This window comes from Haliotis rubra, unplaced genomic scaffold (genome assembly GCF_003918875.1).
Source record: "Haliotis rubra isolate DU_JTF1 unplaced genomic scaffold, ASM391887v1 Scf39, whole genome shotgun sequence".
NCBI lineage: Eukaryota > Metazoa > Mollusca > Gastropoda > Lepetellida > Haliotidae > Haliotis > Haliotis rubra.
The window spans coordinates 2,812,369-2,836,861 of NW_025767068.1; the positions used below are offsets into that span (position 1 = coordinate 2,812,369).

The window sequence follows — 24,493 nt, forward strand, 5'->3', positions numbered from 1 at the left end:
ATAACGTTCTGTCTGACTAGGATTGAAGATCCTCCAGTGGCCCTATCACCCGGAGGTGAAAAATAATGATATGCATTGAAAGAACGCAGGGCAAAAGCATCTGTTTGTTTTAAATAGGTCTCCTGCAGACAGAACGCTGATGGAGTTAAATCCTGGACTAAAAGTTGTAATTCACTGAAATTAGTCCTCAGTCCTCTACAATTCCACTGTATAATATGATTGTGATAAACTATCTTTTGGGGGGATTTATTGGGGATCTTCCCCGTACTTTCTTGTTGGGCGACAAGCTGTGCGCCCTAGAACGGACAGTTTCGGACACATCCACGTCCTCAAGGGAGCCATATTTATTATACAAGTTGATTTGATTTTCTGACCCTTTTGGGGCTCTGCCACTGAATTTTTTGAAAGAATCTGGCTTCTTGCCTTTGCCTTTAAGGGGCTGTGTAGACTTTGATGTCGACTGAGATGACGCGTCAAGATCAGAGGATGTTTCACATTGGCTTTGAGACGTACTAGGAACTGATTCTGTTGTTTGGGTCGATATTGCAGGTGAGAATATCACAGGAGATTCGGATTTAACCCAGGTCAGGTTTGTCTGACAGCATGCAGTTGACTTTGTTATTCTAGTGGTTGCTTCTGACGGTGTTCTGGTGATAGAAGCATAACTCTCCTTATGCTCAGAGCTTTGAACTAGCTTTTTTGCATCGGCAAAACTAATGTTTTGGGTAAATTTGATTCTATTTATCTCCATTTGATGTTTCCAAACAGGACAGTTTTTAGAGTAAGATGGATGATCCCCTTCACAGTTGGTACATTTTTTGACATTACTGTCACGAACTTTTGACATTTGAAGCACCTTAGAGGGTTCGGAATGTACGTGTCAACATTGATGTTACAATATCCTGCCTTCAGAGATTTTGGAGCATTTCGTGAAGAAAAGGAAAACAGGTACGTATTTGTTTTGATAACAGTATCATTTTTCCTGGTCGTGAAACGTTTGACATAGAGTACGCCTTGTTCTTTCATCTCAGAGACGATGTCAAGTTCAGACATATCTGCAAACAATCGATCACGATCTCTGATGATTCCCTTGCTCGTGTTTAAAGTTTTATGAGCCGTGACGGTGACCGGGACGTTGACAAACGATTCTGTACTCATGAGGTTGGTGGCTTGGTGCCTTTTCCCACACTCAACCAACAGAGCACCGGAGCGTAAACGTTTAATATTCTTGACATCACCAGCAATGCCCTGTATACCCTTAGATATCGCAAAGGGGTTCAACTTCAATGGAGTCTTATCAACAGTTTCAATGACAAGAAATCGTGGCCAGTATTCAATGGACGTGGACAGTCTTTGATCAGTATCAACTGGATCAGTGTCTAGTGGACGTTTGGTTTTCTTTATGGGGGGTTTCGTAAGCCATGGTTAATTTATCAAGGTTCGTCATCCGAGCTCCCCACCCACCACGGAGTATCACAAGGACAATGCTAAAAACAAGTGGATTTCCAACTTGCAGCACCAAGGATACCCGGATGATATATATAACTTTATTCAGTAGAAAGGCCACAGGCCCATGTACAATATATATTACAATACAAAAGGTATGATGTGCACAATAACTCGAACATATTTCTATATATTCACAATAATAATGCGCTACGTCGCATAAACGCTTCCTTAATATAATTTGCATACATATATAAATAATTGCTATTTTCATTTTGAAGAAGGCGAATGAGAGAGCGTCTATCTTTAGAGTTAATATTTAACATATATCCTGTTCTTAAATCATTATATTGTGGGCAAATAAACATAAAATGAACCTCATCTTCTAAAATGTTCTTACAAAATGGACAAAATCTTAATTCTCTTGGGATATTATTTCTTCTGCCTGTATTCTTCATAATATTTAATTCACCAAATCTTAAAAGTGATAAAAATCTTCTTAAATCTTTGTTATATAATGTTGACAAGTATGATTCCATATTAAACGTACTTTTGACACATGAATAGAACTCTAAATTAGAATGTTCATTTAACATAGAAAAAAATATACACTGGATGTTACAATCTTTAACTCGTTGAGAGAACTGTTTAAAAATAAATCAGTGTTAACAATATTTTGAAACTCCACGCATAGCTGAAAACATAAATATAAATTAATTTCCTCACTTCAGTTACCCATGACTTGCGGTTAATATCGTCCATTCTTTTTAACATAATATAGGTTTGTTTTGGATATCTAGTCTCTTCCATAATTAATAATTTACACCAGTACTTAACACATCTTATTATAGAATCACTACATATATGATGACGACCGCATTCAGATAAAACAGCTGCATTTGTTGTAGTAATACCAACACCAAGAACATATTTACAGTATTTTACATGAAATCTTTCTAGAATTAGCCACTCCTGAAAACCCCATATTTCTGAGCAGTATAATAAGATAGGCTTATTCTGTGTATCGAACATTTGAAATAAGACAGTAGGAGAAAGATTTTTCATTTTATGATGAAGCTGTTTAATTGGAAAAAGGGCTTTATTAGCTTTCAGAACGAGAGTCTGGACTGCTTTTGAACAAGATAGTCTGCTGGAAAATAAAATACCCAGATAGCTGTAATAGCATGTGGTTTTCAACTTCACATGGTTAAACATCCACTTTTCGGTCTTCTTCACTATACCTCCGTTGCGAAAAAACAATTATCTCTGTTTTTGTAAAATTAACCTTTAAGCCCCATTTTGTGCAAAATTTGGATAAAATATTAATCTTTCTTTGTAAACCTATAACTGTGTCAGAAAATATACATAAATCATCAGCATAGAATAATAAAAAAGAGCTCTAGAAATTCTGCTCCAACAAAAATACCTCTTTCGTCAGACGATGTAAGATCCTCTTCAAGTTGTTTTACAAACATACTAAATAATAATGGACTGAGTATACATCCTTGTCGTACACCACTCAAGGAATTGAAATATTCTGAAATGCTAGAATTTGATAGTTTTACAGCTGAAATTGATTTATTGTACATATCACGCACTATTGAAAGCATTTTACCACGAATATTGTTTTGAGAAAGAACATACCATAATAGATCTCTATTTACACAATCAAATGCTTTATGAAGATCAACAAATAAACAATAAAATCGACCCTTAGACTTGGACAAGTATTTTTTGAATTAAAGCCTGTAAGGTAAAAACATTATCAACAGTTGAATAGCCTGAGCGGAATCCAGCTTGACATTCTGGATTTAACTTATACACATCAACAAATGCTTTCAGTCTTTCATTTAAAATATAAGTGAATATTTTTCCGCATATGTCCATCAAAGAAATACCTCTATAGTTATTAACATCATTTCTGTTCCCCTTCTTGTGAAGTGGGAAGATAATACTTTGTGACCAAGCAGAAGGAAAGTCTCCCGAGTTAAAAATACAATTAAAAAGTACATGCAAATAAGGTAGTAAAATATGACCTCCGTGTTTCCACATTTCAGGAGGTAGTCTATCAGGACCACATGCTTTACCAAGTTTTAAAGCTGATAATGCATTTGTTATTTCATTTATGGTTATCTCTTTATTTAGAATATTATTAGAGTCATCATCAATCAATATAAACTCATTTTTCAACATATACTGTTTGGCAAAGGTCATAAAATCTTCGTCTATGTTAACATCTTTAATATTCAGAATATTTATAAAGTAAGCGACCCATTGCAAACTGTTGATAGATGTAGACCGTGTAGCCGGTTTACCTAATAATGACTTAACACCAGACCAGAATGTTTTATAGTTACCATCCTGACATACTTGTAATAATTGTATGGTTGTAAACTCGTGATACAAATCACACTTCCTACGGCAAACTTCTCTGTATTTGTTTCTATAAATTCTAAATTCGGTAGGATAGTTGAAGTTCCCTGTGACTCGGAATTTATCTAATGCTGAATACTTTCTTTTCTTTAAGTCTTTACACTCATGGTCGTACCATATCTCACTTATTTCTTTAGTGACACGTTTTCTTAATAACATATTTGCGTCTTTTCCGCTTTCTTGGACAATGTTTATAAGCTTATTTGCAGCTTCACCCGTGTGCTTATTTGATATAGCAGAAAAATCGTTCATTTCCAACAGAGATATACGTGCATTGAGAGATTCAAGAAATATATCAGAGTTTGACGGCTTCCACTTATATCTATCAATTTGGTAAACAACCCCGTCATCTTCACTAACACGATTTTCTGATCTATTGAAGTAACATACTAAGGGAAAGTGATCTGACTCTGTGCGGGTAACCACTTTAAAGTTATCAATTATTTCAAAGATTTGACTGGAACACAATATGTAATCAACCAGACTTCCACCGTTCTGTGTATGACAAGTGAAACTACCGTCAGCATCGCCAGAGAAACGACCATTTAACATATGTATTCCTAGTAAACAGGAAAGATTGATCAAGTCTATACCATAAGTGTTAACGTCTTTGTCTCTTGACCTCCTTGGAGATCTAAAGGAATCTCTTTAGTAATTCATGTCATTCAAAACACTAATGTAAGAATCACTATTGTCATCGTCATGTAAAATAAAATCGTCCAGTAAACCCGTTCTCGCATTCAAATCACCTGAAAGTATTACATCAACATCACCGAATAGTGACAACAACTGTACAAGGCACGACTCAATGAAATCAATCCCCTTGACATGACGAGTATCAGACTTGACTGAGGATGCATAAGGATGTACATACACGATACCAAGTAAAACATCTCTTGGGAAGCCAAATACCTTTGAGTCAAGAAGAACGTAAATGCTATCACTAAATGAAGTATTAACATATTTAATTCCTTTTTTACAAAAACTTCTAATCAGTAATAAAACTCCACCTCTACTATTATAATCTCTTACATGTCGATATACTGTGTAATCAGTGAACTGTTGTTCTATTGTATCGTTTGCACAATTACTCCATACTTCTGTGAACCCGACAATGTCAAACGAAGTACAAAATTCTATGAAATTAATATTAAGAATTTTGTTTGCAAGACCATGAACATTCCATGTCAGTAATGACAAACAATGACCAGTTACGACACCTCTGACCCGGCCTACATCCTATCTGCGATCACGTTGACGCTGGTGACCTGGTGAGTGAAACTCCTCGTCGTGATATCCATGTGCACCTGACTCAGACCCGTGTTCTTGCTGTGCACGAGAATCTGTTGTATCAGTTGAATAGGGCCGCGTTTTGGCGACTTCAACAACACAGTTCTTTTCTAAATCATATGTTAAAACTAAATCCGGGTTTGCAGAGAATTGCATTTAGAGGTGAGACTAGTCATATGGTCAGTGAGTGATGAGATAGACTCTGACATAACAGACAGTTTGGATGAGAGGTCTGCCTGGTGAGTATCAACTTTAGCAGAAACCCCCTTAATTTCAGCAAGAAGTCTCTCAAACTCAGTACTGTTACCAGCATCAGAAGACGTGAGTTTCAATTGTTTTGAAGCAGAAGAACTGTTACGTGTTTCTGGTCCAGGTCCAGGATTGAACTCCACGCCCGAACGTAACAACAACACTGAGATGATAGTCAACAGTTTGAAGCATGTCGGCAGATTTCCGATGGGTGTGGGATCCTTGTAGGTGATCATGGCTTCAGATTCTGTATAATATAGCGGTTGAGTTTCTTCCTGGTCCAGACGACAGGATGCATCTGGAGCAGAAAGTGGACTTTGGCAGAACAGGTTTTTAATGTCGTGTCGTGTTGTCAGTGGCGTGGACACGGAAAAATGTGTAAACACTGCATTTGAGGAATCTTTTACCGGATAGCTTGTATCAGCACCAGATAAAGCTATAGATACGATTGCTGAACCAACGACACAGACATATGTGAGTATGGCCGTGGTTAGTGCAAGTCGGTATGCAAGGTCAGTGAATGGCGTCCAAGTTGAATCGGGATCATAAGGTAAGATTTTACTTATCTGTTTCACTCCTCTTGGTGGAACAAATCGGCCAATTCTTCTTCGCCAAGTGTCCAGGGGGATCCCCATAGTTGATTTTGTGTTCTTCGTAGGTATGTTGATGAATTTAACACATTATTTCATCATTTTGTTCTTCCGACAATTCAAACACGACCTGCTTCACCTCGCGCATGGGCACATCAATCAACCCGGATGATATACTCCAGTAGAAGAATTAAAAGAGTAATAATTCTACCAGATTGGCCCATGAGCCACCGCCTTCTGGGCATAAGACTCTAGGCAAAGTTCATAACATAATAATTCAAAACCACAAACGTTTTAGATAAACAAGTAAGCCCGAAATTCAAACAATTCCAAATCAAATTTGTGCAATGACATATATATATATATATATATATATATATATATATATATACACAGGGCTTGGCGTGACCAGCCGATTGATAGAACCGGGCCAGTTCTACCACCTGTCTAGGTGAAGTAAGGGGCGAAGTGGTGTGTTGGGCAAAGGAACACTGTTCCTGGAACCAGTGCCCTCAACCACCAGCCTCCCGTCCTCCACCGACACAGTGTCGCAACCCACGGCAAACGGGTTGGTGGACCAAATATACCCCCGGGTCCACAACGGGGGGTTGAAAGGCGCTTAGCGTTACCCAGCACCCACCACGAGGAGGTGGCCCTTCATGGGTGCCGAGTCAGTACGAAAGGTATAACTATGGAAGTACACAATAGAGCGGCAATGGTGTCGAAAAGGGTAAGCATGTACTGGTAGCACTCGCCATTCAATTACAGAGACCATTGCACGATTCCGTGGTACGTGTTTATGAACCACTATGGACAACTCCATTGTTCACCTGACAGAAATACGGGAATAAACAGAAATATATTCTTAAAAAAACAGAAACTACACACGCTGTTTTTGAGTTTACGTACTGAGTGCATATAACTGATTCAAACATGACATCTTTGCTAAATTACAGTAAAATCATCACTTTACAAATTTTCAAAACTTGATTATCCAGAAAGTGGTTGATAAAACCACAGAGGGCTATTAAAGCCACTTGGTCAGAGGGCACACGTGTAGAGCCACCTCCTCGTGGTGGGTGCTGGGTAACGCTAAGAGCTCTTCAACCCCCCGTTGTGGACCCGGGGGTATATTTGGTCCACCAACCCGTTTGCCGTGAGTTGCGCCCCTGTGTCGGTGGAGGAAGGGATTCTGGTGGTTGAGGGCAATAGGAGCCTGAAACCTTGTTCCTCTGGCCCAACACACCACTTTGGCCCTGACTTCACCTAGACGGGGGGTAGAACTGGCCCGGTTCTATCAATCGGCTGGTCACGCCGTGCCCTGCGCATGGAAACATTCAAATTGTTATTAATGTATATTTATATATTATGTTGATATTGAATGTTGTAATTTAAAATTATATGATATATATTTGCCTAGAGTCCTATGCCAGAAGGCGGTGACTCATGGGCCAAACTGGTGATAATGACCTCTAAATGATGTATGTCTCTAATTTCATGTCTTGGGCCGAACCAGTCGGGCATGAAATTGGTTGACAAGTGCAGCTATTTGTGTTTGTTTTCCCTGGAGTATAACACCCTTGTATCCCTGGTGTCAGCATCTTGGATACCCGTTGCTATTTTACATTGTCCTTGTTGACACTCCGTGGCGGGTGGGGAGCAGGGGTGTTGAATTATTTCCTTTCATTATGCAGCTTACACATGCTGGTTCACTTCGAAACGAAAAGAAAAGACGTTTAGAGGACTTAGATCTTTCAAATGGAAAACATACTTCAAACAATGATTCCTGGCCACGATTGTTGGTGATTGTGGCTGTAGATTTAAACCCGTTTGCAAAGGCTCAAAGGCTGTATCTGGTATTTGCGGTGAAGATAACAACGTTACCCGTCTCCGTAGTGGTTCACTTCTTGTGGAGTGTGCACGGAGACAGCAATCTCTCAATTTGCTATCGATCAAAAGATTTGCAGGTATTGAGGTTGCTGTGTCTGTGCACAGGACACTAAACTCTTGTCGAGGCATTGTTCGTGACAGGGCTCGTTGCCTGTCCGACATGTCTGAGGAAGACATCGCTACGGAGCTAAAGGAACAGGCGGTAACCGCAGTTAAGCGTTTTGCCATCAAGAAAGATGGCGCAACCATAAATACAAACACATATTTAATGTCGTTTGCGCGTTCATCTCTACCAGAGTCTATCAAAGCAGGCTATTTTAATATCGGAGTGGAGGTGTATGTCCCCTCTCCGCTCCGGTGTTATAAATGTCAAAGATTCGGACATGGTTCAAACTCTTGTCGAAACGCTGTCATCTGTCATCGTTGTGGTGACAGCCACGAGGACACTGACTGCCAAAAAGATATTAGATGCTGCAATTGTGATGGTACGCATGTTGCATCATCCAAGTCTTGCCCAGTGTGGCAAACGGAAGCTAAAATAATAAAGCTAAAGTGTCAAAACAATATATCCTACCTTGAGGCCAAAAAACTATTCAAAACTCAAACAGCACCTCCATCAACTATCACCTATGCTGCTGCAGTCTCTCGATCTGTGGCAACATCAACTATATCGTGTCAGACTGACTTAACATGGGTCAAGTCAGAGAAGCCTGTTGTTTCAGAATCATTCAAACCTTCTCAGGCTACTCAGTCAACGTCTGCATCGCAGACAGACAACCAGTCTACGGCACAATCAAGAACGTCTGTCAAACAACCAGCAATAAATCATTTGACAAAAAAGAAAGGAAAGAAAATATCAAACAGACCAGACACAATTACCATCCCTTCATCACCAGAGGTTCCTTTACAGAACTCATTTGGGCCTCTGGATATGGAGGTAACTTTGTCCGTGCAGGACAGGAGGAGGAACAGCTCCCCCTCACATTCACGAGAGAGATCGCCAATTGAGCCACCATGACTCAGTTGGCCAATATAATTAAATGGAATTGCAGAGGGCAGAAGAATAACTTCAATGAGATACAATTGTTAATACAGGATTTTAAGCCTCCAGCATTATGTGTTCAGGAGACATATATAAAAAATACAGACTCATTCAATTTACGACAATACAGTGATTATCACTCCTTTTCTCCGCCAGGAGATAAAGCAACTGGAGGTGCTTCTATTTTGGTACGGCAGGGCATCATACATAGCCCTGTCCCTCTTAATACCAATCTCCAAACTGTAGCTGTTCGTCTAACTATACACATTGCGTTGACGTTGTGCAGTTTATATGTCCCTCCATCTTCAGATATCCGACTGTTAGTTCTGCAAAGTCTGTATGATCAGCTCCCAAAGCCATGTCTTATCATGGGCGATCTGAACGGACACAACCCGCTTTGGGGTAGTGTCCATACTAATACTAAAGGTAAAATTATTGAGGAAATCATTGCCGATAATGATTTATGTATTTTCATTGATGATTCAGCCACTTGTCTTCATCCAGCTACGGGAACATATTCTTCCCTGGATCTGTCTTTTATAATGAATTTGAATGGATGGTCCATGATGACCTATGTGGGAGTGACCACTTCCCTACCATTCTCAAAACAATCAACCCTGGTGATGATCCACCTTGTCAAGGAGAAATTTCGTTAGGGCTGATTAGTCATTATATGAGACTCTGTGTGTTGAACACTTGAAGCATGATCTCTTTAGGAACAGTGAAGATCCTATACAGTCTTTCTCGGTTATACTAAATTACTTTGCAGACAAAACAATTCCTAAGTCCTCTGCAATTCCACATATTCGTAAACCATTGTTTAATAATGAATGTAAACAGGCCAGAAAATGTAGGAAGAAGGCCGAAAAATATTTTCGCAAACACCCTACTGTCCATAATCTAGACAAAGTCAAAATTACTAATGCTAAGGCTAGACGTTCTGTTAAACAAAATAAGCGTCAGTCTTGGCGAAATTATGTTTCTAAAATAAATTCCCGTACACCTATGTCAAAGATGTGGAACATGATCCAAAGAATAAAGGGCAAAGGTTCCAAATCTACTGTTCATCATTTGAAGGACGGTGATAATTTATTGACTAATAAAACTGACATTGCAAATAAACTTGGTGAAACTCTTGCCAAGCATTCATCTTCATCTAATTATGTCCCTGAGTTTCAAAAGTATCAGAAACAACAGGAGAAGAAAAGAATAAATTTTAACTCAGACAATGGTGAAGATTATACCGAACTATTTTCGTTACATGAGCTTCATACCGCCCTTGAGCAAGCACATGGTACAGCAACAGGAGCTGATAATATACACTATCAGCTCTTGATGCATTTGCCGAAATCATGTTTAGAAATCCTTTTAGAAATCTTTGATCAAATATGGACTTCAGGGAATTTCCCAACTTCGTGGCGTAATGCCATTGTTGTCCCTATTCCAAAACCTGGCCGGGATCATACTGATCCGTCTTATTACAGACCAATCTCTTTAACGAGTTGTGTCTGTAAAGCCATGGAACGAATGTTAAACAATAGATTAACATGGTATCTTGACACCAGTAACCTCATAACCAATATTCAATGTGGTTTCAGGAAAAATCGTAGTACCATTGATCATTTGGTACGACTAGAATCCTTTGCTAAACATGCAATAGTAAATAAACAACATGCCGTATCGATATGCTTTGATCTCGAGAAAGCGTACGATACAACCTGGAAGCATGGCATTTTAAAAGATTTACATGATTTCGGTTTGAGGGGTCGTTTACCTCTTATTTCACAGTTTTTAACAGACAGACAATTTCAAGTTCGAGTGGGTTCAACCCTGTCTGACCAATATAATCAGGATCAGGGTGTCCCACAAGGCAGTATTTTGTCTGTCACATTGTTTAGCATTAAGATCAACAGTTTATCGATGGATCACTCTTTGTGGATGATTTTAATGTTTCTTGTCGTGGTAAAAATATGCATACTATTGAACGGCAATTGCAGTTATGTTTAAATAAAATAAATAAATGGTGTCTTGAAAACGGCTTTAAATTTTCTAAATCAAAAACTAATTGTCTACACTATTGTAGAAAATATCAGCCGCATAAGGACCCAGAACTATCTTTAAATGGCACTCCCATCAAATTCTCATTTAACCTTCTTGCCACACATTAAATCCCTTGAAGCTAAATGCCTGAAGGCACTAGATTTGTTAAAGGTTGTTTCAAATTCTAAGTGGAAAGGGGATCAAACTACCCTCCTTCACTTATACAGATCATTGTTTCGATCTAAACTTGATTATGGCTCCATCGTATATGGTGGAGCCTGCAAAAGCAACTTAAAACTACTTGATTCTGTCCACCACCAAGGTCTGAGACTTTGTCTTGGTTCATTCCTGTTGACAGTCTCTATGTTGAGGCAGATGAGCCTTCTCTTACCCAACGCCGTATTAAATTATCTTCACAATATATTACAAAACTATATTCTAACGAGTTTAACCCTGCTTTTAAATGTGTCTTTAATCCTCTTTATGAGGATTTGTACAACAAAAAGTCTTCTCTTGTTCTGCCTCTTGGGCTAAGAATTCAACCATTCATTTCTGCTGTCGGCATTGGGCATGACAATATAGCTCCTTCCCGTCTTCTTTCTTCTCCTCCTTGGCAATTAGTGAGGCCACAAGTTGACCTCACCCTGACAAGGTTTAAGAAAGCAAAAACTAATGAATTACAATAAAAACAAGAATATAATCAATTAAAAAATAAATATAATGCATACGAATCCTTATTTACAGATGGATCCAAGGATGGTGGCGCGGTGGCATGTGCCACTGTCATTGGATCCAGAACAATATGTTCTCTACTACCAAATAACAGCTCTATTTTCACAGCAGAAGCTAACGCCATATTAACAGCTCTTAAATATATTAATAAACACCATAAATACAAACAATGCGTAATCTTTTCCGATTCTCTTTCGTGCTTTCAGGCTATTAAAAATCTTTCTTGTAAACTTCCACTTTTATTAGAAATTATTGAATTGTATCATGAGCTTGCTACTGGCCAAAGCGAAATCGTCTTTTGTTGGTTACCCAGCCACGTTGGCATTTCTGGGAACACAATGGCTGATCTTGCTGCCAAGGCAGCACTCAATAAACCACTTCTTATTCCATACTCTGATTACAAAGCTAGCATTAGAACCTACATCCGTGATCTGATGCAAAAGAAGTGGGACACCCAAGTAGGTATCAATAAATTTCATGAAATAAAACCCTATATCGGTTACATCTACTTGGGTTGTCAGTCCAGATTTGAAGAGGTCATCATACGACGATGTCGTATTGGCCACACAAGATATACTCATGCATACCTATTGAAAGGTAAGGATCTTCCGTTTTGCATCCCTTGTGATGAAAGAATCACCGGCAAGCATGTCCTGCTTGACTGTATTGTTTTTTCCATTACAAGGGATAAGTATTTCATTGTCAAAACAGTTAAGGATCTTTTTAATGTTAATTATCATGTAATCATTGAATTTTTAAAGGAAATAGAATTACTAGATAAATTTTGATAAATGGTCTGTAAATAGATACATATTTTATTATTGGTAGTTTAGATTAATAACTGCGATTGTTAGTGGCTGTACCCTCAAAGGGGCTTGAAGTATTGTAAAATTATTGTCCTCCTGAGAGGGTACGTAAGTTCCAAATCATTCAATGTAAATTTAAATCTACTATTATTTTTAATCGTAGAATATATGATCTTTTAATTTGTGGCTTGAATATCCAAAATTGCTAATAGCTGAAGGGATGGTGTAAATCCAGCTAGGGTCCATGCAGGAAGCAAATGTACTGTAAGTCCCCATGGTCCCTAGTATGGTGATCTACCTTCAGTTGTTGGCAATCTATAGCCCGTTTTTTATTGTAATGTCATCTCTAGTTAAACTGTTTTAGATTTAATTACTAGTTTTAATTTCGACTCTGTGATAATCTAGTTATTTTACTCTCCTTCGTAGACAGGTTTTTATAATTTACTATTACTTACTATGTATACCAATTAATTGTTCTCGTTACAATATGGCTGAAATATTGCCGATGTGACGATAAATTTTAACTCACTCACTCACTTGGTCAGAGTAAAATGTCAGTATCTGGTGTGACCACCATGAACATCGATAACAGCATGGCAGCGGTGACCCATAGAAGAAAGGAGATGCCGAATGTTGTCTTGAGGAATGTTTTGATACTCTTGCTGAAGTGCTGTATGCAGTTCTTGTAGTGTCTGAGGTGGCGGATTCCGCTGACGCAAGCGTTGATCAGAAGTATCCCATAGATGTTCAATGGGGGACAAATCGGGTGATAGAGAAGACCAAGGTAACACCTGAACATTGTTTTGCTGGAGGAAATCCTGTCAAACGCGTGCAACGTGAGGTCGAGCATTGTAATGCTCCAAAGATCAACCGTTGACGTTAATGAAAGGAACGACGTGACGTTGAACTGGTCTTCTGGCAAAACAATCTAGTTTCCCATAGCCAATTGCGCACTATCTGGTCGGAGATTCGGCGCAGTCCAGGGATGTGGATTGTTGTGGATGATGCGGCCGTGATGTTTGAACGAAGATGTCTCAACCGGATGTAACGATCCTGGGCGGCGGTGGTAACTCTGGGTCGACCTGACCTGGTTCTGTCATTAACTCTCCCAGTATTGCTGTATCGGGTCCATAAGTTTGAGATGGTCTGTCTGGACACGCTGCAGTGCCTTGCCACCTCATGCTGCGATGCCCATCCGATGCCGATGGCGTTGTGTCCTTGAGCTTCTGTCAGTCTTTTCATTCTCTTGTCGTGTGTAAGCATCTTTAATGATGACAAAGTTTGAAGAGAGAGAGAGAGAGAGAGAGAGAGAGAGAGAGAGAGAGAGAGAGAGAGAGAGAGAATAAATACATGGATGTATACATATGATTATATACATGACGTGAGTTATCGATCACGTGTGTGATGCTTGAACATATAAGGTAACTGTGCATAGCATAAAATTTCATAAAATAAACCTATTTGAAAATAACCCTAAATAAACATGTAGCAAAGCACTTTGGGCTAAATTTGATGGTACGTATCGCGCGTGGCACAAGCACTTTGTGCACAATGAACTTACTCACTTTTTGGATGCTTTTTGACACCTGAAGTTCACACACCTGATATTGAACATTGAAGAATGGTTGATTATTCTCTTGCCGTTAATTTAAACCTAAACTGCGCGTATGTCATGCCACAACTTACAGAAACTCAGCGTCTCCGCGCCGTGGGTATGCTGGAGACTGGAAGGGCCCAAAATGATTTGGCCACAAATTTTGGTGTCCATCGAAACACGATCTCATCTCCATTGAGACATTTTCAACATAAGGGGAACACGAGAGATTTGCCTTGGACCGGCCGTCCATGCGTGACGTAACGTCAGCAAGACAACCACATTCGGCTGACCATCTAAGGAATCGATTCCAGACTGCTCTGACGGCCTGCAGTACGTCCAATTTTGCTCCAACGTCACCGACAGGCACGTTTTGCTTGGTAAAGACAGCACCTACACAGTACAGGAGACAAGATTGGATGGTGTTTTGTTCACTGGCGAGTCGACATTTCATCTGGACAGCTCAGATGCCAAGGGTGTGCAGACGGCGAGGTGAACGGTATGCTGACGCGTGCGTTGTTCAACGTCGACAGTTTGGTGGAGGGGAAGTTATGGTAGGGGGGAAGGGGTAATCACATCTCATGGTCGGGCACAGATTTACATTGTCAATGGCAAACCGACAGGTCTGCCATACAGGGATGAGATCATTGGGTCTCATGTGCAGCCGTTCATTCAAGGGCAGAGACATAACTTCACGCTTCAGCAAGATGATGCCCTTCCACATATCTCTCGAGATTTCCTGAGACAGCAGAACATTCCGGTACTCCCCTGGCCAGCTGTTGCTCCGGACCTGCCCCTCTATCGAGCACGCTTGGGATGAAATGGAGCGTTATTTACGTCAAGCCCAGAATCAGATATTGACGTTAGCAGAATTGGGACAAGCGTTTGTTCAGACATGGAACAACATTCCCCAAGCTTTCTTCAATTGCTTTTTGTCGTTTATGCATCGTTGTTGTCAAGCCTGCATCAACGGGAATGGTGGATATACACGGTACTGAATTTGTGAACTGACTTTTGACACCACATCTCTTCATGGGCGTGTCGTGATGCCTTGTGTCAAATCATACAGATTTCGATATTATCCTATCAACCGTTAAACGGTGATTAAGGAAAACGCCACAAAACATGTTAATATTACTTTTTTGCATTAACAAAATGGCAGAACATTAAATAATGCACAGTTGCGTTATTCCAGTAGTATAAATTGTGGGTATCACGGGTAATATATACAGAATCATGTTGACAACGGCGTGAGACAAACCCATAACATGTACACGGTTCAAATGCACTCCTAATCGTTAATCATAAATAATTAATCCATAGTCACCGCACTATCATTAATCCATAATCACAAAAGTATCGACAATATCCATAAGAATTATTAGTAGATATATTCGGAAAATACGTATTTCAACCCCGGATGTTCATTGAAAGATGTTCAATTGGTGTTATATTCATATTCCAACGGCCATTTATAGTATAAGAATCTAAAACATCGGCAACAATTGATGTTGGTCAATCATGGACCATGCATAAATGATTTGTATAGAACAACTGATGTAGATTCCATGTATTGTTTTGAGAAGTCCTTTCCGTATCCAGACCTATATACAACAAGCCCTATACATTCAGTTCACTTAACCGTTACAGTAAGAATTGCCATTTTCATATTATTGTATAGTTAGGAGAATGCCACTATTTATCATCAGCAAGAAGTTGTGAATCCTTGAAGTAGATGCCAGGTTACAATATAACAATAATTATTGAAATTCTAAACCGGAAACTACTGACAATTGTCTTTGATGTTTTTTTTCCTTTCATAAATATGTTATAATCATTTGGCATTGTACTGGATATGTGTGAGGTGTTTATCTGGGACTCTGGGGCGTGTTCTAGATAGGAGAAATGGCAGCAATACATTCAATACGAGAACCATACGATATGGTGACATGACACTTACTGTAGGATGATTTGATATGTTGTGTCGCTTTCCAAATTGAAACGATAGGTTGACACAGAAATATATACACTAACTAATCCAGTATGGAACCAACAAAGAAATGTAATACAATTTACAAGTGTTTTATAAGAACCCCTAACTTTAGAAATCAATCAAGGACATTGCAAAGCAAGAACAATGGAGTAGTCAATAGTACAACCATCAATGGCAGATGTCAATAATACAACGATAAATGGCTGAAGTCAATAGTACAACAATCAATGGCAGTAGTCAATAGTACAACGATCAATGGCAGTAGTCAATAGTACAACGATCAATGGCAGTAGTCAATAGTACAACGATCAATGGCAGTAGTCAATAGCACAACGATCAATGGCAGTAGTCAATAGCACAACGAGCAATGGCAGTAGTCAATAGTACAACGACCAATGGCAGTAGTCAATAGCACAACGATCAATGGCAGTAGTCAATAGTACAACGATCAATGGCAGTAGTCAATAGTACAACGATCAATGGCAGTAGTCAATAGTACAACGATCAATGGTAGTAGTCCATAGTACAACGATCAATGGCAGTAGTCAATAGTACAACGATCAATGGTAGTAGTCAATAGTACAACGATCAATGGCAGTAGTCAATAGTACAACGATGGTAGTAGTCAATAGCACAACGACCAATGGCAGTAGTCAATAGTACAACGATCAATGGCAGTAGTCAATAGTACAACGATCAATGGCAGTAGTCAATAGTACAACGATCAATGGCAGTAGTCAATAGTACAACGATCAATGGTAGTAGTCAATAGTACAACGATCAATGGCAGGAGTCCATAGTACAACGATCAATGGTAGTAGTCAATAGTACAACGATCAATGGTAGTAGTTAATAGTACAACGATCAATGGTAGTATTCAATAGTACAACGATCAATGGCAGTAGTCAATAGTACAGCGATCAATGGCAGTAGTCAATAGCACAACGATCAATGGCAGTAGTCAATAGTACAACGACCAATGGCAGTAGTCAATAGTACAACGATCAATGGCAGTAGTCAATAGTACAACGATCAATGGCTGTGCAATTGTAATGGCAGAAGAAAAGAAAATAGCAGTGTTAAAATCAGTAAAGTCAGTGACAACAATGTTCACCAAGTAGCAACACGGCCAAGTTTACGAACGAGGCCTAATATAGATATCTTACCACAACTAGAACTTAATGTTATGAGAAATGATAGACCCTTACCCCTTATACAGTCTTCAGGTAATGTCCATATAATGCTGTTCGAAAAGATTACATAACGTCCTTGACCCTCAAATCGTCCTTATGATAGCAATTTGCCTTAATTGTATTTGTATTAAAAAGAACGCAATACACTTTCATGGCGTGTATGTATACTAGTAGTTGTTAACTCAAGCGGACTCCATATGCTAGACTTTGGTTCGAATACCGCTCACGACACATCTATAGAGCCGCAAAGAGTAATATGTTCCGTCATTGCCATGTAGAGTTCAACTGACAATCTCGATGCCCTGATGTCAACTTTCAATTCCCTTCCACGGATTTACCAACTTGAACTACAGATAGAAGAGACCAATGAAACTGGCTAATCGCTTATGCACCCATTTTCACAGAGACAAACACTCTTCACAACACTGCACAGTATGACATGATGGATGACTAAAAGTAAACTTCCTCTTTATGCCGAGGAAAATATTTTACGGGCTTCAGCCTTTTAGCTTTAACTGATATTTGTTTAGATGCAATTGATCGAGCATGTTCTTTCTGTAAAGATTTCAAAGAGCGACATACGACTCTTCAGTCAAAAGGTGTTTGATCAGGGTCTCAGCTTTTAAGGTCTTTGTAAAGCTTTCAAAACGAATGGTTGTGGTTGAGTGTTGTGGAGGACCTGATACCCGAAACACATCCCTGTTTCGACTTGTTAGTTGAACACGTGATTTGCCTTTGCATGTGTTTGTGATGGCTGTCTCTGACAGTGGTCAGGATATGCTCACCTTTTTGCACATAACTGGTATCATCTCAGGATGATATTGGTCAATAAACATACATTTGTAATATAATCTGATAATACGAACTCATCTGCCTCAACAGAGATTTTGTGTGTCGCTTTTTCGAACAGGAACTGCTGCTCCAATCAGTTCTGAAATCATTTTGAGCTAAATGCATTGTTTGCACTTGTACAAAACAACTCTCAAGTCATACTGGTACCTTATTTCTGATTACAAACTTCATTGTAAAGATATATTTACACGCCCTGTGTTTATGTAATTTCCACTTGATTCCTAGATTGCCGTTAATGTAGTGACTGTCAAATTTTGCACTGGAAATACCTAAACTTGTGTCTACTTTGAAATAGGTAACTTTACGTCGTTTCCTCGTTGCGATAAGACACGTTCGTTCATATCATTTTACATGTGGAATTCTGAAGTTCATTGAACAACGCCTGAATTCTAATGTCTGACTAGCACAAAATACCAGCATGCAAACATGTTTGCTTGTTTACGGAATGTGTTTTTGTGAAGATTTAACACACTTGAAACCTTCCTCCGCAAGTAAATCTCCAACCGCTACTGACGTTTTAATGAGGACAGTTTACCTCACGGAAGGAATCGATAAATCGTGATTAACTTGATAATCATATCTAATAATCAGACAAACACACATGTGTGATTATATGTATAGAGAGAATGGAAGCTTTTGTCGCCTTAAGTGCACAGGCAGACATGGTTTGAAATGAACCTTGTGCCGAATTGCAGGGCCTTAGAATACTATTCTAAAATGAAATTCATTATATGTATAATACATGAAACTAAAACACACTTTGTTATGATTATGGTGAAATGAGGTCTCGGTTTTGAACAAACAGGAAAGGATTGTAAAATCAATTGGATTGCCTGTGGCGGCTGAGTTGAATGTGTCCTTCATCGTTGTAGATCAATGTAGAGTGTTCGGGAAATGGAAATAGATATAGGAATCCATATCATTAATATGAAATATGTCGCAAGGATGTACAGGCATTTACCCTCAATGTCCTCTCTATAACAAAGAAATAGTCGATTCATCCATTAGACATGACGAATACCATAACTAATTGTAAATAACACTTTCAATGTCCCCAACGTTTCCTCGACCAACAGTTTTCCCGAAATTTGCTTGAAACAGTACGTCCGTGTAATGGCGGTTTCGTTGTACCATCTAAAATATACTATCGACAAAAAATAAGGGAACGAAGAAATTGAATGCAGCAAACGTAGAGGTGAAAGGGTACGTTACCGTAGCGTTGCACCCGAACGCAACATCCAATGACAATGAAATTCCACATGATGCATTACCAACACGTGATGCACGTGCACACAGAAGTCAACCACTGTAAACGTATTGGAGAACTCACAATCACTAATGTAAGAGAGTTGAACATATGCTGAAAAATGCCTCCGAGGCAGTATCTCAATGAACAAACAAAATGGAGAATTGTGGGGATGATAGAGGGGGGGGACATCATTGTGTCAAGTTGCCCGAATGTTGGGTAAAACAAAAAGTGTAATTTCACGCCTGTGGGACAAGTACCGTCAAACGGGTGGGGTTGCAATGAGACCTGGGCGTAGTAGACCAAAATCAACGACACCACGACAGGATCGTCTCAGTACATTAATGGCCCTACGCAATAGGTTCATATCAGCACCTGCCATCAATAGGGAATTCCGCACACTCACTGGGCGACGAATTTCACACTCAACCGTTAAAGACCGGCTCTATCAAGCACGTCTGAAAGCAAGGCGGCCTTTCAAGGGTGTTACTCTTACAGCTCACCATAGGCACCTAAGATTGGCATGGGCTAGGCAGCATCAGGGACGGGCTTTGCGCCATTGGCGTTACACCATGTTCTCAGATGAGTCAAGGTTTTGCCCCAGATTCACAGATGGCAGAAAACGTTGTTGCCGCCGTAGCGGTGAGCGGTATGCCAGAGCGGCAATTATTGACCATGATCGATATGGGGGTGGTAGTGTCATGGTGTGGGGCGGGGTTACACATGACAGGCGATCAGATCTGGTCATCGTTAATGGATCCTTGACTGGTCAGCGATACGTTGACGAAATTTTGCGTCCTGTCGTGGCTCCACTGGCTAGAATCATCGGCAGGAATTTTGAATTCCACGATGATAATGCCAGACCACATCGGGCCCAAATTGTCACAGCTTATCTCCGACGAGAGGGCATACAGACATTGGACTGGCCCTCTAAGTCCCCAGACCTGTCCCCAATTGAACATCTATGGGACATTCTCGGTCGCAGGGTGTACGCCAGGGACCCCGCACCCGTCAACCTGGCCGAGCTTGGTGCAGCTCTTCAGGGGGGAATGGCGGGCAATACCACGGGCAACCATCCGGAAATTAATCAACAGTATGCCATCAAGGTGTCGCGAATGTGTTGCCCAACATGGTGGACACACCAGATATTGAACTTTACGCCCACATTTGATTTAGTGGACATTCAGAGCAATTTCACATTCACTGTCATTTCATCAGTTCCCTTATTTTTTGTCGGTAGTATATAGCACTGATTCCAAAAAATCTTTTTACTTAATGGCGAATTGGATAATAAACGTATTGAGCATAGATATAGTTACATATCTATCACCTGAAAGCAAATGGTGTCTCAAGTCTGGTGAGAAAACATAATGTGAAATGCAGGACTTCGTTTTTGATCTGCGTATATTTCTGAGCAAAAAGTTCAGACAAGAAATTTGCATTCCCACCGGCACCAACTGTGTTCCCCTCCTTTCGGACCTCTTTCTTTGTGCATACGAGTTAGAATGTCTGCTTGGGTTGAAAAATGAAAACAAGGTAATTTGGACAAGATGTTTACTAAAGTTTAAGGTATATCTGTTATCTATTAGCTTTCAATACTAATCAATGCCCTTGAAATATAGGAAACCAGCGAGCCCACTTCACATGCTTTATATTTAGATTCACGCATAAAGATTTACACTGATAAAATCTCCCCACATGGCTCTATAAAAGAGGGATGTCTTCATCTGTCTAACAGTTATCTTTCTTTTTATGTCGAGCAATAGTCCAGCAGGAACAGTCTTTGGTGTTTACATTTCACAACTACTGAGGTGTAGTCGAGCATGTTCTTTTTATCAAGGTTTTTCAAACAGCGTCATATTACTCTTGCTAAAAAGTTCAAGGTTACAATGTTCAAGGCTTCGGCAAAACTGTGAAAAAAGTGTTATAGTAGATTTGTGAAGGACATTTGAGAACTTGTTTCAAAATTGATGTCCGATACAATTCCCGAATTTGAGCTGTACCATACGTTCTTGTGTTTTTGTAAGTGTTTTTTTCGGTGATCAGTCGACTCACCTTTGCATGTGCTTATGACGGGTGCCACCGGTGAGGCAGGATAGGCTCACCTTTTGGAACACCCGACATCATCACTATTTTATAGTGATTTATAATCAAACATTAGTTGACAGGATGTATTTACAACCAGTAATTGTATGACTTTAGTAGATTAACAGTGAGTTCTTTTGATACCTGCACCCTTTGATGTTGCGTTCGGAGTGATGAATTACGACATCAACATCGACAAGCGTGCCTGCCGTCTGGCACGTGTGACGCAATACGGCAGTGTTTCAGCCTTATCGGGCAACGCAATGCTAAGCTTTTACCACTGAGTCTGTGAGCAATATACATTCATTGTGCTATATTTCGACTTGTACTACATTTAGACAGACAAATCTGGAACGTTCTATAAGGAGCTTATTCCATAATAATTTGTCATTAGTAGGACTTTCTAGCATCTTTTCTCAAGTATGTAAGAGGAGTTAACTCTTGTGTTAAAATGGCATGGCGGTTACCAGGAGACCTGCATGTATGACGATCATTATAACCATGACAGGCCTATTTTTGGCAAGTTGGATAACAGTGACTCAGAGGTAAATATATCCACCACTGTCTTTATTGCTACAATCACCTTTCTTGTATTACACCGCCTTTGAACTTGTATTGCCACTCTATTTTGTACTGCCATAGTGGGACCTTTGTACTAAATTTGTGAACTAAGTTAATTCTAGAATAAAATTGTTAATTTTATCACACTTCTTTGTTATTTATTCGTTTCACACCTAGTTCTTATTCCGACTGATTCCCGGTTAACGATTTAGTTTCAACGTGCGAATCAACACATAACAGTATAATCGACTTAAAGAGTCATTGTATTGAAAATGGGTTAGTAGTTTATTCTACTCAAAGGCATTACGCCTAAGCATTCGTTGTACCATAATGAATATGTTGTTGTATTCTTCTCAATATGACTGGGGCTGCTGAACATCTATTCCCTTGCCAATCACCATCATGAGAAGGTGAGACTGATTCACGCTATCAGCATTTGTAAACTACATTTGTGTAACCCGGGGAGTTCAATCATGACACACAGATCGGGTTTGAGTTTCAAGGATTTATTGGAGGAGTATATGTCAGAACAAACGCCCTGAAACATATACATAGCAATAAGTACATATATATACATGCGTATGTAAGGGTACATTACAATCACAATTCATATATATATTCATATATATGCACACATTTAATCAAATGGACGACGTGGTATAATGTAGTTAAATAATATATTTATCAAATACATTCAAGCATAAACTACACTGACTATGTATACATATGATATGCATAAAGACTACTTTTATATAAATACACAAAAAAGAGAGTTACAAGCGTACCCTGTGGGTAGTACTGGGGCGTGGACTGACTGCACCAGTTGAATATACCAACTGCATCTAAATACAAATGAATATACAAATATAAATACTATTGAAAGACTGGGTAACATACCATGTACGACCCACAACATACCTAGGAACACTTCAAAACATACATACATAGTTATAGACGAACACATAAATGATAAAAAGTGTATACTCGCTCTGTCATTCTCAAGGACAGAAATAGGAAAGTGAAAAGCTGATGTTTAGGTGAATTAAACTGTGTATAGACTTACTGTTTTAGTTAAATTACATTTTTGGGTTATACCTATATTGATTATATAGATAAAAGTAAAACATGATTTGACTATAACTGATTAAGCACTATATACAAGTACATAATTGTAAAAACATACAAAATACATAACTTATCTGGAGGAACATCTGGTCAGTCTCAGTCTACAGTGGCTGGTGAAGTGCTCAACTTTAGTATTTTAAACAAGACCAATCAGGCGTAAGCTGTCTTAAACAAAGGAGTGACCCAAGCTATGCAATCTTACCCCACAGCTACCCAAAGGCAGTTAAATAATATTAAAGCTGAATTAAAGACAAGTCAACCAGGAGCTAAATAGAAAGCAAGTTTATTTTATTCTGAACATCACAGTAAAAATTAGTACATTATTTCATTACAACATTGAATATATACAAATATGTAAAATACAGATATATACATAATATAATAATAACACTGCCACATTTGTTCACTAAAATTACATACTGCTGCACCCGTCTCATTGCACCAGTTCATTGTAGTACCTCACCCTTAGAGAAACGGACTTTGAGGGCACAGGAGTAGGGGTATAGTTATACTGTTGGGGCCAGCTAGGCTCTGCACATTGAAGTACACCAGGAAAAAGTAAGACACAGACGATTTGAGAAATCGATCGGAATGTGCCTCACTTATTGAAGGAAAATCGATGGGGTGACACCTGTGCAATAATCAGCTTTTCGATTGTCTCGAGCAATGCTCCAGCAGCGGGCATTCTTCTATTCACAGCCTACATTTCAAGTTTGTGTGATACAATCTTTATCATTAATACGAACTTGCTCAAAGTACGTGATCAATGCTACATCATTCAACGTCTTAGTAAACCTTTTCAAAACGGTTTTAGAGGACATTTCCACATTTGACGAGTCCGTGACAAACACAATGTCTGCTGCAGTTCCAAACTTCTGGTATCATCACTGTTTCATAAGTAGTACGACATAAACCATTTCCATAATCAGGAGAAATGTATGCCGAACACATGCGTATGATATGGTCGGAATTATACAGTTAAGTGCTTTCAAGCTTAATAATAACTTTGTCGCTGTTATTTAGCTGTTATTGGAAAATGTTCCTGCATGGTTTCTAAATTGACAAATTTATTGTTATTTTGGTATTTTCAACATTTCTAACATAAAGTGTTTATCAAAGACCGATACACTGTAAAGAAACTGGAGATCGTCCAAACACTCCATGACCATGTATTTGTCTTCACGCACCGATGGCTATATGTGTGGTGTAACGTTAAATGTCATAAATAAAGATATGTTTGCGCTATATAGGAATAATGACGAGAACACAGAGTGGATAACTTATGTACCTCCCAAGCAGCTGGTGACAAATTCCACTACTTGTTTA

The 24,493-nt window shown here is 39.2% G+C and overlaps 1 long non-coding RNA gene across 1 annotated transcript; it reads right to left on the reverse strand.

The window, feature by feature from the left end:
* Positions 1-3,177: 3,177 nt before the first annotated feature.
* On the reverse strand, positions 3,178-21,459 carry LOC124286711. Its single transcript, XR_006901094.1, has 3 exons — positions 21,448-21,459; positions 4,486-4,493; positions 3,178-3,261 (listed from the first exon to the last, which is right to left on the reverse strand). It is a non-coding gene; the product is annotated as an uncharacterized LOC124286711 (long non-coding RNA).
* Between the last annotated feature and the right edge of the window lie 3,034 nt (positions 21,460-24,493).